Source organism: Lolium perenne, chromosome 4 (genome assembly GCF_019359855.2).
Source record: "Lolium perenne isolate Kyuss_39 chromosome 4, Kyuss_2.0, whole genome shotgun sequence".
In the NCBI taxonomy this organism is placed as follows: Eukaryota; Viridiplantae; Streptophyta; class Magnoliopsida; order Poales; family Poaceae; genus Lolium; species Lolium perenne.
The window spans coordinates 136,285,911-136,301,990 of NC_067247.2; positions in this window are offsets into that span (position 1 = coordinate 136,285,911).

The following is a 16,080-nucleotide window of genomic DNA, read 5'->3' on the forward strand; positions in this document are numbered from 1 at the left end:
GGGAACTCCCTCGGAGGTGAACCGGAGAGAATCTTGGGATCATATGGGATGATCCTTATTACCACATGTACCTATGACCTAACCAAGCTCAAATGGAGGCATATACCCACCGGGGGACCCCCGATGGGATGCAGTCAAAGGGGTAGACCGCGCGGTCAACATAACTAGGATTTCATCAGAAATCTTGCATCGGATCTAGGGAATGGCCCCAAAACTTGTGTATCCACATGGCATGCACAAAAGTGATTTAAGATGGTTTTATATCCAAGGCTACCCTCCCCCCAGGTGTCTCCGGCTTCTCGGACATGGGGTTCCTACACGTAGGCATATTCTGCATGTATAGGGGGTAACTCCCTCGGAGGTGAACCGAAGAGAACCTTGGGATCATATGGAATGATCCTTGTTACCACATGTACCTATGACCTAACCAAGCTCAAATGGAGGCATATGCCCACCGGGGAATCCGATGGGATGCAGTCAAAGGGGTAGACTGCGCAGTCAACAGAACTAGAGTTTCGTCAAAAATCGAGGCTCGGAGGGGGTAAATAGCCCCAAAACTTGTGTGTTCCCCGTAGTGCAAGGTATAAAATGCAGATATGCAAATGCAGGCGGCGACAGACCGAGTAGACCAAATTCTCAAGTCATCGCTGTCCCAAAACATATATATTCAGTTTCTAGAACATATATAAAAAAGGACATCGTGCGGAAAAAGGACACAGCTCTCCTGGTGATTCGGTAGCTGATTCTGGAACATATATACTTTTCGTTCGGATTTTGCATAGTGCGCATAGGATTTGATTCGTACGAAGTACTTGTACGGCGAGATCCCTTCCTGGCGATCGACCGCGCCGCGCGGTCACTTTCCTCCGCGCGAAGCGCTGTTTCCGTTTTTGTCGCCTTCCGTAGTTCCGTGCGTGCTATTTCTCGTTTTGTTCCAAGGCAGAAGCGCGCCTCCTCCCCTTGTAGAGCACGATGGCACGCCGCCGCATGCGATTTATTGCAGAGCTCCTCCACCTGACCACCCGCCGGCGCAACGCTTGGAGAGGGTGGACGGCGGCGTACAACCTGATCTATACTCGGGGGAAACGGCCGGGACGGGAAGGAGGTGCGGCGGCCGCCGTTGGCCGGGATGGGGAATGAGCTCGACGCCCTACGCTGGCCGGGAGTAGAGGGGAGAGGGAGCGCGGTGCCCTACGCTGGCCGGAATGGGGAGGGAGCGTCGGCTTCCAGCGCCGGTCAGGGCAGGAGGAGGCGGCGCCCACGCTCTGCTGGTAGAGATGCGTCGTGGGGAGGCACGATGGGGATATTTCGGTTGTGGGCTGATGGGCTCGTGGCCTCCTCTTGTGTGTACGTGGGTGCAATCCGTGGAGAGATGGGGGTAGTTAGTTTTTTTTTTCAATTCCCTTTCGTTTTTTATAGCATGATGCAATCTTTTAATAAAAAATAAAGTTACTTCAGCATTATTAAACAAATCAAGTTACTTCAGTTTTTTTACAATTCCCTTTTCGCGACATTGCCACATTTTAACAATTCCCTTTCATTTGTTATTTGGTACACAAATTCATGTTTCATTGGACCAACTTTTGTAGTTCCCTTTTTCGGGCTAGTGGTTTTTAGGGGGAAAATAGCGGGTGGGGGAAAATCACTTGCAACTTAAAAGAACTACCACTTGCTAAGAAAATTAATTACTATTTTTTTATCAAGGTTTCTCATGTTCTTGGTGGAAATAACGGTCATAGGGTTGATAATTTGGACTAGGTAACTTTTCATTTCTTACCGTTCATAAATAATGCAGAGGGTTGATAACTTATAGCTAAAATAAGTTGTTAAAAATTATAAATTAAACTAGCTTTTTGGATCGATAACTTTTCATATTTACCGTTGATAAATAATGGGTAGAGGGGTTGATAAATTGTGAGCTAAAATTATTCTCAAAATATTCTAAATAAAATTATCTTTTCAGGTTAATAACTTTTCACATCTACCGTTGATAAATAACGGGTTGATGGGTTGATAAATTTGAGAGCTAAAAATTTCCCAAAATATCTTAAATAATAATATCCTTTCGGGTCGATAACTTTTCATATTTACCGTTGGTAAATAACTGACGGAGGGTTGATAAATTGAGCTAAAATGTCCTCAAAATATTCTAAATAAAATTATCTTTTCATGACTTTTCACATTTACCGTTGATAAATAACAGGCAGAGGGTTTGATAAATTATGGAGCTAAAATGTTCCTAAAATATTCTAAATGAAATTAACTTTTTGGCTCGATAACTTTTCCTATTTACCATTGATAAATAACGGGTAAATGGGTTGATAAATTGTGAGCTAAAAATGTCTCTAAAATATTCTAAATAAAATTAACATTTAGGGTTAGTGACTTTTCACATTTGACATTGATAAATAACTAGCATATTTGGATCGGTAGTTTTTCGCATTTATAGTTGATAGATATTGGGCAGGGGGTTGATAATTTGTGACCCAAAAAAGTTTCTAAAATATTCTAAATAAAATTAGCTTTTTTGGGTCGATAATTTTTTACGTTTACCGTTCATAAATAACGAGGCAGGGGTTGATAAATTGTAAGCCATAATTGTTTCGGAAATACTCTAAATGAAATTACTATTTTTAGATTAGTAGTTTTTCACATTACCGTTGATAAATAACGACACGGGTTTGATAAATTGTGAGCCAAGAAAGTTCTCAAAATGTTTTAAATAAAATTAACTTTTTTGGATCAATAATTTTCCACGTCCACCGTTAATAAATAACAGGACAGTGGGTAAATAAATTGTGAGCCAAAATAAACTGAAGCAAAATAGTGGTGCATGCATGATCAACATTTGATAAAAAAAAAGTTGTTAAATAATTTAAACTTTTACGTGCACTACATTTTTCAGTCAGAAGCGGAGGGATGACCGACGACTATCAGTTCGAAATTTGATTTTTTCGTTTGCTCGGTATTTCTATTGCACGACTAGTTTGCCTTTTTTACTTCTGCCCGCGTAGATTATACTACTATAGTACAAAATGAATTCGCCTTTGTGGGCGACAAGAAGCGATCGAGGGCAAGTTGGTCAGCGCGGTGCTGCCTCGCCAGGCCTTTGCCCGAAGGGCGCGGGTTCGACTATCGGACGCGCGTATATTTTTTCCAGCGCTGGGTAAAATCGAGCGCCCATGGTCGGAAAGGGAATACAGAAAGCGAACGGAAACATTCCTAAAATGGAATGTCGGCTGGTCAGAAATCGACCGCCCATGGACTCGCGCGCGGTCGACCGCGAAATAGGGCTGCCCCTTGTACGGGTCATTTGTTCCGTTAAGTCATTGCAGCTGGGTATTATACTTTGATCGGGCAGCTGTTCACATGTTTCTACAAGCGAATCCTGCGAAAACTGAAGCGGTCCTAGAAGCAGAAACCACTGAAGCTTCTGCCGTCTGTCAAACACCACGACATTTAGAGCAAATGAAATATTGTCGGAAGAACGACGACTAGGCATGGAGCTCAGATCAGACGTGGATTATTCTGATGCATGCGAGCGAAGCACAATAAATATCAGAGGAGACGCAAGGCGAAGAAGACTTGGGAAAGGGGGAGTCCTCGCTCCTCTCTGTCGTCATGAACAGAATACAGGATCTGTTTGGATTGCAACCAAAACCAACCATACCAAAATATTGGCCAGCCCATGAGATTTGGTAGCTGTTTGGATTAGTGCCAAAAAGTTGGCTGGCCCGGCGTGCCCGCGCCCCGCCCGTGTAAATTCTCGCCAACGCGCGGGCAAACTGAGGGCGCTGAAATCGTGCGCCAAAATATTGGCATCCTCACTTCCCGTCCGTTTCTTGGTGGGCCCGGTCTACTTTTTTCCTTTTCTTTGTCACGTGGTGCATGCACAGGAAATATATCTTGTAATTAATCGCCTGATTAGCAACTGCATGCAGATCCGTTTGATTAGATGCTTCCGGCCATAGCAATCAGGCACTATTTTTCCTAGTGATTTTTTTTGCTGAATTTATTTTTTCGTTGGGTGCATCATTATTTTCTAGCAAACCGCAACAGTATTTTTCTAGGAGCACATATCAGTATCAGTTTGATATATTTGGTGTGTTAGATAGTATTATTAGTATGATGATCCAGTCATAGTTGGTCACAAACCAAACATAGGTCTACTTTACCAAAATTTTGGCTGACACAATGGCTACAAACCAAACAGCAATGACTTGCCAAAATTTTGGTCATGCCCTAGCTTTGGTCATGCCAAAATTTTGGTGGGGCTTGTTTGGGCTCAAACCAAACATACCCACAGTGCCCAACGCAGAAGACAAAACAGCCAGCCGATTCAGATTAATCGCCCAGATACTTTGAATAGATCCAGCCATGCCTTCGATCTGCTGTGCATCAAGGATCCACTCGATTTTCGTCTGGATTTTAGCTACAAACCGTTAGCTCCATTTCCACTACAGCCGCTGTCCATGACGAGGCCTTCTACAAGCACAACTTGGCATCTCTACCTGTCTTTGTCGACGGTTAGTCAAGAAGAGGCAGAAAAACAATGCTGTTTGATGTTATCTAATGTGAATTTGTAAGTTTTTAATTGATAAATTTACACTCATTGCACTGTATCAGTAATCAGATTGACCCAGATAATTATTTCTACGTGGATGGCATTGTATACGCTGGAAGGCTCGAACTCCTCGATCCGTCGTGGATCACCTATTCACCTGGTACTTTTTCAGTTGGAGCTTTTTCTGTTGTCTGCGCTTTCAGCCTTTGAAATGCTTCTAGAAGGAAAGGCATTGTCATGTGGGTTGCATGCTACCTCATTGTGACCTAGATTTACCAGCACAAAAAGATCTGAATTCTCTAGGCTTGTCAATTGCTTTACATCTTGTTGGCCATCCCCTTTTTTCAGCATCGGTACTTTGTCAGCATATTTTTATATTGAAAGTGGAGCAAGACCCTCATCCGGTCTCTGCACTTTCTCTGGGTTTTAGTGGATGTCTTGATTTGACCTTTGTATGGTGGGGTTTAGGCTGCTATGCTTCTACCCTTAGTCAGGATGGACACGTCTGCTGGAAATGCTTTTAGAAGCATGTTAAACTGGATTGAGCCTTAATTTGTATGTACTCCTTGCTTAATCAGATGTCGATCGATGGATGAATCAGTAAACATGATTGGTTTCAGTACATGCAAAAGGGACTGGAGTGAAAGTTAATTAGAATTAGAATATGTTTAATTTAGTTCCAACTTTTGCAAGACAGAACATGTTTACATTATGAACATAGTGTGATTCTGACCGTAGCCTGTTAAGATCACACTAAGTGTGAGACTGGTCCCCGATTAGGGTTTAGGAATCGAATATAAATTCACGCATCTTGACAAATGGCAAGGATGCGCATCCTCACCATTGCCTTACAAACGATGTGGTATTAGGGCATCTCCAACGGGCCGACGCATTTCGGACATCCAAAATGTCCGGTTCTTGTCTTCTTCAACGCGGGAGAAGGGCTAGATTGTTTTTTCCAATCTTTTGTTAGGGTCCTTGGTGTAAGAGTTGATGCGTCGGTCCACAATGTAATTGGCATTCACACCGAGTAATGCAGTCTAGACCCTTAGCTTGATGCACTGGTGGGAAGAAAAACAAATAGTAGGAGAACACATAAAAACTGGCACACATATGTACAACAAAAGTATACAACTATGCCGGATGACAGCATATAGTATCATCTTCAACACCACATGATGCAACCCAAAGCAGGTGAACCTGCACGGCGAGATGCCGGAAGATCACACATTCACACGTTGACATCCTCTCTCTTTGTATGTTCCACGGCCAGAAATATCTGTTTCGGCACCGGCAGCAAAGTTGGGACAGCAGAGCCGACCAATCCCCATATCTGATTGGCTAGGACAGTACGTCGCGTCCCTCGTTTATCCTTTGAAGGACATCAGTTTTTTATTAGACTGGGGCAAAAGCAATGCCTCATTCTATTAATTAAGGAATGTACACTGATCTCATATATCAATCCTGTTGATTTCGAGGAAGAAAACATGGGGAGCAGGAATGCGCCACTGCCAAGACATTTCAGATACATATGAATTCTCTGGGGATTTGTTAATCGAACTATTCTTGGCCCACTGCTCGCGTAAGACCTCATAACAAATACAAAACCGTGGCGGATTTTTCTTGATACCATTATGGTCACGTTTTGGAATATATCTAGGAGGCATCCGAATATAGAAGAAATGGTTCCGAGCCAGGTGCGATTACCCTAACAAATTGTATGATGCTTTTTTATCTAAAATAAATAAATTGTGTGATGTTTGCTGCGGCCTACATCCACGTGGATATGGTCTTAGGATACAGCCGAGTTGGTATCTTGATGAAAATATGCAAAGTGAATTGGGCCACGGTATGCCTTCCCAAAAATCTTGGTGGCCTCTGAATGCGCGATTTTGAGAAATTTGCAAGAATCCTTCATCTTAGATGGCCATGGTTCTATGGAAGAATCCAACAAAAACAGCTCCACACATTTTCGTTGCATCTAAGAGAAAGAAATAGAATGTCAAAATTGACATGTCTGATCATGTTTGGATGAGAGAAATAACTCTTGACGAAAACATCACCACGGCTAATGCTATCCAATCGGTGGATCTTTGAATAAAGCTAAGAAATGAAAGCATCGAATATGACATCATTTGGGTACTATCGGCGAATGTACAATACTCCGCGCCTTTGGCTTACAAAGTGCAATTCTTAGCCCCCATCCACAATTTTGTTGCTCGACTTGGTCTACAAAACCCGCTTTGGACGGCTGATCGTTTGGCAAAAATAAGATGACCGAATTGTGAATTGTGCCTGCTGTGCAAGTAAGCTACAGAGTATGCATCTTACCTTTTCTCCAAATACCATTTCACCATCCGGCTATGGGGGCTAGTGAGGAATTGGCTTAGCCTACACGATATTGATACCCAACAATGGTCCACCCTTTGCCTTAAGAAATGGTCCACTAGCAGCTGGGTAGTATATACCTGTAAGAAAGCTGTTCACATGTTTCTAGAAGCGAATCCTGCAAAACAGAAGCGTTTCCAGAAGCAGAACGACAGAACCTTCTGTCTCCATTTTGTCAATGCATGCCCAGGACATTTGAAGTATTTTCAGAAGGAGAAAGGAATACGCATGGAGCTCAGCTCAGATGTGGATTTGAGAAGCATGAGAACAATCAGAGGAAAGGGAAGGCGAAGAAGACTCGGTAAAGGGGGCGTCCTCCTCCTCCGTCGTCACGAATTTTTTCGATAAAGGGAATATATTAATATCAAGAAGATACCAATTACACCCAGCCTCTGCAACAACGCACCACCCTAATGGCACTACGGATGCACACAGCCAAAAAAAGGAAAAGAAAACTAAGAAACAAAAGTCCCGCTACAGTATCTCGGGCCTAACAACAGCAATACATCCACCGCCATGACAACACCTGAATTACAGACTCTCCAAAAACGACGCCTCCAAGAAGGGAACAGTGCTCAAACACCGTCGTCGCCCGATCAAAGATCTTAGGTTTTCACCCTGAAGATAGTCCCCGCTCTCAAAACAATGTCTCCACCAAAGTCACTGCCAGGCACAACCAGTTAAGGCCAGACCTTGGGTTTTCACCCTGAAAGGTAGGACTCTGCGCTTCACCTGTGTTGTCGCCCCCATTTTCATACCGCTGCTGTGAAGCCGGGACACCAAGCAAGCCCCTCAACAGCGCGGAGACTTGAACCTCCCTTAGCTAGTCCTCCCCTCCGGCCTTCATGAAATTCTCTTCTTCCGACTTTCATCATGGATCCATAGTCACTTGATGTCAACACAGAAAAAGGGCTTCGCGCCGCTCCCTCCAGAATCAAACGGTCGGAATAAACGCATGGGTGCGCACGACCGAATACCTCCGATCCAGCAAACTCCTGTTACATTAGCCGGCGGAGCCTTCCGGAACTCAACCCTCCGGACAGATCACGAGTCCAGGCCTCCGGTAGGTCCTCCTCTTCACGCAAGAGAGGCCCTAGGACCGCCGCCTTTATTCAGGTCGGACCCCCACGTCGGCGACCATCCCGGGCTGGCCAACCCAACCCTCCACCGGCGATACCATCGCCGGCCTCCAAGCTCCTCCATCGCACCGTCGGATGGCGGTGATAGATCAAAGATCCACCACCCCCAACCACAGGCCGACCCTCTCCGGCGAAGAAGAGGCCACCTCCTCCGTCGAACCCAAGACTGCTGCCCCGGGCGCCCTCGTGTCGCGGAAGAAGCCCGAGATCGCCTCCACGCACCGACGAGAGGCGGGGGTGGATGGCATGGCGCAGACCGAGGGCCTGGCCACCGCCCACCACCCGCCCCTGCCAGAGTGCTACGGGAAGCCGACAGGAGGAGGGAGACCGCAGCGCCGCCCATCCCAACTGCGCCGGCCGGTCCGCCAGGGGACAGCCGACGGGAGGAGGGCAGCCGCCGTCGTCGCCCATCCCACGCGCGCCTGCTCCGCCATGCCTCGAGGAGGTGGGATCCGGCCGCCGTTCTCCATGCAGCGACGAGGAAGGGCCCCCGCCGCCGCCACGCCCCGAGGGACTTTGCCCCGGCGGCGCTGCCGGCGGCGGCGGCGGCGGAGGGTGGGTGCGGGAGGGTTATGTTAGGGGTGCGGGAGGGTTCTCCGTGCACAACAGACAATGCTAGCAGCCGTAATCGCCCAGACAATGCACAGTAACGAGCGTAACATTGGATCGTTGTTTTGCACCAAGGCATCCAGTCGATTTTCCTTTGGATTCTAGCTATAAGCCGTTATATTCATTCGCGTATGGCAGGCCAGAACGGCTTCTGTTCCAAGGAGGAGCAATTTTTGTAAATCTGAAACCCTCTCGCGCGCAAGGAAAACTTGGCTTCTTCTACCTCAGTCCGTCTAGGCTTGTAATTCAAGGCGGGTGCGAATGTTCTGATCAGATGAGATAATAGCATAAAACTACTGTACCACATTTGTTCAGCTCGAGCCTTTCCAGTGGAGACTTTTTGCTGCTGTATGCACTTTCAGCCATTGAAATCGTTCTAGAAGGCAAAACAGAAAAGGGATCGGTCATCTTTCGCAAAAAAAAAAAAGGGATCGGTCATGTGGGTTGCATGCTACCCGATTGTTGAGACCTAGATTTACCAGCACGAAGATATCTCTTTTCTCCAGGCTAGTTTTTCTTTTTTTTTTTTTTTTTTTTTTTTTGCTTTACAGCTTGTCGGCTTTCCTTTTTAAAGAAACTTTACCAGCATGTTTTCGTACAGAAAGTGGAATGAGACCCACTTCCGGTCTCTCTGCAGTTTATCTTGGTTTTAGTGGGTGTTTTGATTGATCTCTGCGTGATAGGGTCACTAGTGGAAAACTGCTCTTTTGCACCGGTTCAAAAGGCCCATATGCACCGGATGGCCAACCGGTGCAAACCATCCGGTGCAAAAGGCCCCCACCCCCCCCCCCCCCTTTTTGCACCGGTTCGGTTACAAACCGGTGCTAAAGGGGGCACCACGTGGCCGTCTGTGGAGAGTCCGGCGGGTGACCTTTTGCATCGGTTCGTAATACGAACCGGTGCAAAAGGGTTGTGCCGCGGCAGAGTTTTGGTGCCATTCCCTGCCGCGGTAGACTCTGCCGCGGCAGGAATTTTCACTAAAACGCTGCCGCGGCAGACTCTGCCTCCATTCGAAACACGGTATAATATTAATGCAAACAATTCAAATATATATATAGGAAACTATTATATTACATATATCGATCAAAGTGACACACGTTCATGCATATATATATGTCCACATCAACTTTGATATTGGCGGTTGTCCACATAGTGTTCTCCGTCTGGAGCTATGACTTGCTCAAGTAAGAACCCCGCCAGTTCTTCTTGAATTGCTCGTACACGCTCTGTTGCTAGAAGACCGTCCCGCAACCGTTGGATCTAATAATTTGAAGAAGGTACGATGGTCAGTATATATATGTGTGTGTATGTGAATGAAACACAAGGTGATAAAATAAAGCCATGAATGTTGTTTAATTACTTACATCAAGTTGTTCCAAAATGTCCCTCACATGGTGGGTATTCTGGCGGATGAACTCGCAAACGTAGAACCCGCATAAATTATTCCCGTCCTCTTGCCTCAAGCACTTTACGAGAACAAAGTTCAATCAAAATAATATATATATAATCAAGGATGATAATAATTGTATTGAAACTAGAATCAAAGAGATGCGCGACCTAGCCATTAGTACTTACCGGTACATGTTTTATTCGAAGTTCTTTATTCTTTAAACCCGGAGCTTTGTTGGTGAACCGTTTCCAAGCCTTGTGGAGGATATCATCCATGTCCCCCACGCCTCAAGGGGTTTACTCTTCGAGTCCATGACTTCTACTATCCTGGTGTCGGGTTCAATGACTAGCAGGATATAGTGAAACCTGCGGACACACACATATATATATGCATAACTCATCAATTACACTTAACACATGGAGTAAGCGAAAAAGATTTAATGTGTGAAGAGAGTAACACTCACGCGAAGTTGTAAGGAAATAGTATTGCCCTTTTGTATGAGTTTTTCCTTAAGACATGTACCAAGTTATTCTCCGTGTCCTTGGGAGAGTTGTCGACAGTATACCCATTCACGGTATATGGGTCAACGAACCCAAGATCATAGATTTGCCCCTTGCGGTATTCGCGAATCTTCATTCTGCATAATACAGTGAGAGTATGGTTATATGCATGCAATAATGGACGAGCCGCGGTAGAGACTTAATTACATAAATAATACTTACAGACAGTATGCACTCAGCAGAGATTTGTCGAGGGCGTCTTGGTTGAATAACTGAAATAATTCACAAAATTCGATGTTCATCACGTCAGTTCGCCCGTAGTGCTCATCTCTTATTGCCACCATGATCCAGTTCTGGCCGTCCTTACATGCATCCAAGTACCAATTATGTAGTCTTCGCAGCTGTGTTGATAGATTAGGCAACTCCGCAGCTCTGACAAGAGGTTCCCCGTATGTGTAATGGTATGCTAATTGGACATCGTCCGTGTCCATGAATTCGATGCGGCTTAAGTACTCAGGAATACTCATACCGGCCGCATCTGCCTCATCTTTGTATAGTTTTACCATCGTTGGATCAAGGCACGCTAGGACATCGGGATACACTTGGAGCGGGGGGCACGAGTTTTTCTGAGCTCCAAGCTGGGGAACTGGTTTCCCATCTACCTTACTTTTTTCCCACCGCTCTCTTGCTAACACATTTGACTTGCGAATAGACCGGTCATAGTTCGATGAAAGACTTGGCTCAGGTTGATGAAGGTTCTTCAGCAGTTTCAACTTCTTTTCCAGAGATATAGCTGGCTCTGGCTCAAGCTGGGGCTTTTTCAGTTTCAACATTTGTTGCTTGTGCTGTTCAGCTACGATCTTGGCATTTTCCTCAACTGTATAGTCATAAGGTCTCTTGGGAGCAACCTTAGGCACTCTTGGGAGGGGCTCTTGTTTGCGTCTCGGTGATTTGTTACGACTCAGCTGTGTCGTAGCGGTCCGCCTAATTTTCCTCTTATACTTGGGCGGCGGAGAAGGCTCACGCGGCGGCGGAGATGGCTCACGCGCCGGCGGGGAAGGCTCACGCGGCGGCGGAGATGGCTCACGCGCCGGCGGGGAAGGCTCACGCGTCGGCGGGGAAGGCTCACGCACTGGAGACGGCTGCATCGGTGGATAATGCTGGCTCGGTGGAGACCTTGTTGGCGCCTTCCAACCCGGAATCACAATGAATTCCTTTCGCCATAGAACTGTAGTGTTCTTGGCCTCTCCCAGCTCTAGCAAATCTCCTTCACCGGCAGGGTGGTTAAGCCTCAGTGGCCCATACCCATCCATAACTTGATCCACCCCGGCAACAGCGTATCCAGGTGGAACCGGCTTGAAGTGATATCTTTGATCAGGTACCGGCGGTAAGACATAGCCGATCGCCGCCTTGAGCGTTAAGTAGCCCATCGTTTGGAAATGTAGATCACAAGGTGTCGACTCTGTGATAAAGTCCACAGGGTAGAGATCAGAAGGCATCTGCGGATCCACAGGGGAGGGAGGAGCCATCTGCGGATCCACATCTGCATCATCACCAGGCAGCTCCGTGGAAGCCACGCTGCTCTTTCGCTGAGATCCCTGGCCGGTAGCATCGAATGCAACTTATTCTATCCGCGGATTAGGTTGAGGTTGGGTGATCGTGGATCGAGCCTGACATTATCATCCTCACTTGCTCCTCTAGCTTAGCAACGCGTTCTTGAACCACATCCTTTTGCCTCTGACGGCTTCTATCGGGATATTTCTTCGTTTCTGCAGGAAACCCAATACACCACGGCTTGCCACCTGGTACGGTTCGTGTTCGTCCTGGGTGTTCAGGATTCCCAAGGGCGTGTGTGAGCTGGTCCTTCTCTCTTTCGGGACGGAACTTCCCCTCTTCAACTTCCTTTGCAGCATTTCTAAAGGCTTCGATGGGAAGTGGGTTTTCCCGATGTCTTTGTGTATATATGCAGAACCCTTGTGCGTCCAACGTGCCCCCATGCGCGTAAAACCAATCCCTTGACCGCTGGTTCCATTTCTGTACCTCTGGCTGGATCCCGTTCTTAATTAGGTCATTCTCCCATTTCTCCCACTTAGGTCTGCCAGCCTTGTAGCCTCCTCGGCCCATGGTATGGAAGTACATCTTATTAGCAGCATTTTTCTTGTTGGTGTCTGACCTTGTCTTTGCCCTCTCCGATGTCTTGTACTTCACAAATGCCTCCCAGTGGTCTTTTATCTTCTCATAGGGGCCCTTGAAATCTGGAGTCTTCTTTTTCTTGACAAAGGAGTTGTCCAATTTCTTCTTGTAGTCGTTGAACTGCGTTGCCATCTTCTTAAGAGCCCACTTCTTGACTCTTCGTTGTATGCTATTCAGCTCGGGATCCTCGAGTGCTGGCCTTTTATTATCACTATCAGAGTCAGCTGGCTCCGGAAATGTGAAATTTACCATGAGTTTCCTAAACATCAGATTTTTGGATCTCGTATCGACGTAAGTAACTCCTTCGTCCGCCTTTGCAGGTTTCTTCCATTCTTGAGTGGTGATCGGGATGGTGTCCCTAACAATAACTCCGCATTGACTTACAAACTTTTTTGCGTGATGCTTGGGAGAAATCGGTTCGCCGTCTATAGCGATTTCCGTGATGATGCACCTTTCATGCTCTTCCATCTTTCTGGCCGCGCCTCGTTTAGTTCTGCCAGTAGAGTGTGTTGATTGGGAGGTCTAAAAGAAGAAACAACGTTAATATATGTATATGCACATATCTGTAGGATTGGTTAATTAATATATATACACCTCGGCGTGGTGAGCTTCTCCCTCGCAGTCGTCACCTTCTCCCTCACCGGAGCCGTCTCCACGGTGGTCTTGCTCATCTTCCTCATCGGAGCCGTCTCCTCGGGTTCGCTCGTCTCCCTCTTCGGATTGGTTTAGGTAAAGAGAGGTGATATCGTCATCATCACGGATAATCTCCTCGACGAGGTATTCTTGTTCTAGGTCTCTTTCCATAGTTTCTGCAAAGACTTAAAAGTTATTCTAATGCTATAAACACAACGAAGCTAGATTCTGCAAAGACTTACAAGTTTCTGCAAAGACTTACAAGTAATTAAGAATAATGCTCAATACATGATCAAAATATTAGAGTTATACATATATATATAGGTACTAATTAAGGATAATGCTCAATACATATATAGTTCTTAACTAAGTATCGATAATATAGTGCTGAAAGCAGATAGTGCAGTTACATGCATACATAGATCGATAATACACCAATCACTACTACAACCACTCAACCGCGCAGACCGGGTCCTAGAGGGCGCCGACCTGGTTGCGGTGACCCAGCGTACCACTGCATGGTGTAGTACACAAGTCGTTGACATAACACAAGTGAAACACCATTCCACTCATATTACATCTCTCAGAGTGGTACAACAGAAACATATGCGAGTCCAAGGTATGTCTATAGAAGTACACACGAACTGTTTACATAAGATCCACACAACCTCTTACTTTACAGTGAGGTAAAACTTCAAATAAATCTCCAGAAGAACGACTCGTAGTCTATTTTATTGCTAACTCAAGTTTAAGAGCTACTTGGCTTGCTATAGAATTCTAGCTACTTAGGTGCTAGGATTAGGGAAAGGTTCCCTTCTATTACTAGTCTAGGTTTCCATTATAGCTGATGCAGAAGTTGACTCCATTGACTTCTTTGATTGGATTCTTCATCTTGTTGCAGTTGACTCCTTTGTCTTTGAGTTCCACGGTAGTTTCTCCTTCGGTGCCTTGATCTAAGAAGGGGGTTCAAACGAGATAGAATGAGTACGAGCGTACTCAGCAAGTTCATATTAGGAAATATGTGTATCATGCACTAGCTACAGCCATAGACCAGAAAGTCATAGGCCAATGCAAGTTTTTGTAATCATTTCTTCAAAAGGTTTATTTTATTCTGAAAACTATGCCCATCAGTCTTCACAGGTTGACTAGAACTTCGTGGAGTTCCTTTCCTGCCGCGTTCGCAATTCCCTTCCCGGAACAGGGAGTGACAGTCACAATTCTTGATACCCTCTGCAGAGGTGCGTTACTTTACCCCACAAGAGATCTTAACCATGTTGCCGGCTGAGAGTATGTCCTCAGCTCGTCCACACTTCCTTTGGTGTGAGGCCCAGTATAAGATCCAAGCCAATCACTGCCTTCTCCGCGACCCTGCAAACCCACCCTTTTGTCCAACCGTACACCTCCAGTAGACTTCCCCCGATAATACGGCTTTACTCATGGTGTACTCCGGACAATCCATCATAGATCGTAGAGCTTATCATCACTAATGGATGAGGATTTAAAAGGATTTCCCAACCTATTGCGGCAGTGCCTCCAGCACCCCACCGGCTCTCCGATCCGTTGGCGTGCAGAAGGGAAAAGATACAGCTGACTTCCCCAGAGCCATTATAGATCTTATGGATAACGCGATATGTATGGCGCTAGAATCACTGGACGGCATTGGTAATTAATCCTAGGGTGATATAACCCATGCAATGGAACCTCCACCATATCAACACATACCATGGTTCCATTGCCCACCACATAGTCATATTCATAATTGTAAAATAATACTTTGCTTTTCAATGCATGAGTGATAAGTATAGTACTTTGCATATAATTTGATACAAATAATCAAATGACATGAGCAAGCGATGAACTTGCCTTTCTTGACTGCAAGATTATGCAGGCAAAAGCTTCGATACGTGATAACTCCAAATGCTGAAATACCATCATCGTCTGGTAAGGACAATGTTTAAAGAACTAGCAAAGATGCTATAATGCATAGTATGAGATGCAATCGTCCCGAGCGTAATCTAACCTCGATGATTAAGGATGTATGAGTTGTAAAGATTTCTTTAGGGTTGGTTGCACTTGTAGAATGGTTCTCAAACAAGGTTCTTATTAGGGTTTGGTTATATTAGCATTATAATCAAGTGATATAAGACATCATAAAAAGTACACACATAAAGAATAGTGGTGGAACAATATGTAAAGAACAGTTGTTAATTTTAAGTTCTACAGAACATGGTTGATGATTACTTATACTATACTTCAAAAGAATAACTTTTGAAGAACATGTTAGTTAAGAAATAATGAGTATTTCAAAGAAGAACTATGGCTTCTATAGTTGGTTTGACATTTGTACTTCAAAAGAATAACTTTTGAAGAACAGGTTAAATAAGAATATGAACTACTATACATAGGAGCTATGTAACTCTAGGGTTTACTATGCAGTTCATTTAGTTATACTAATAGACACTAGTTGGGTTCTTAAATAGAATGGGTTTCTGTATAGCAAGTATTGGTAAGGTTTTTACTATGGTTTCCCATATACATCATATCACAGGATGGTTATTTAAGATGGTTCTATAAATTAGCTATTAGGGGTTACTATGGTTTCACAATTGCTTTACTAAATAGTCTCTAATGGTTTCTAAGCTAAGTGACTTATCATTTTCTAAG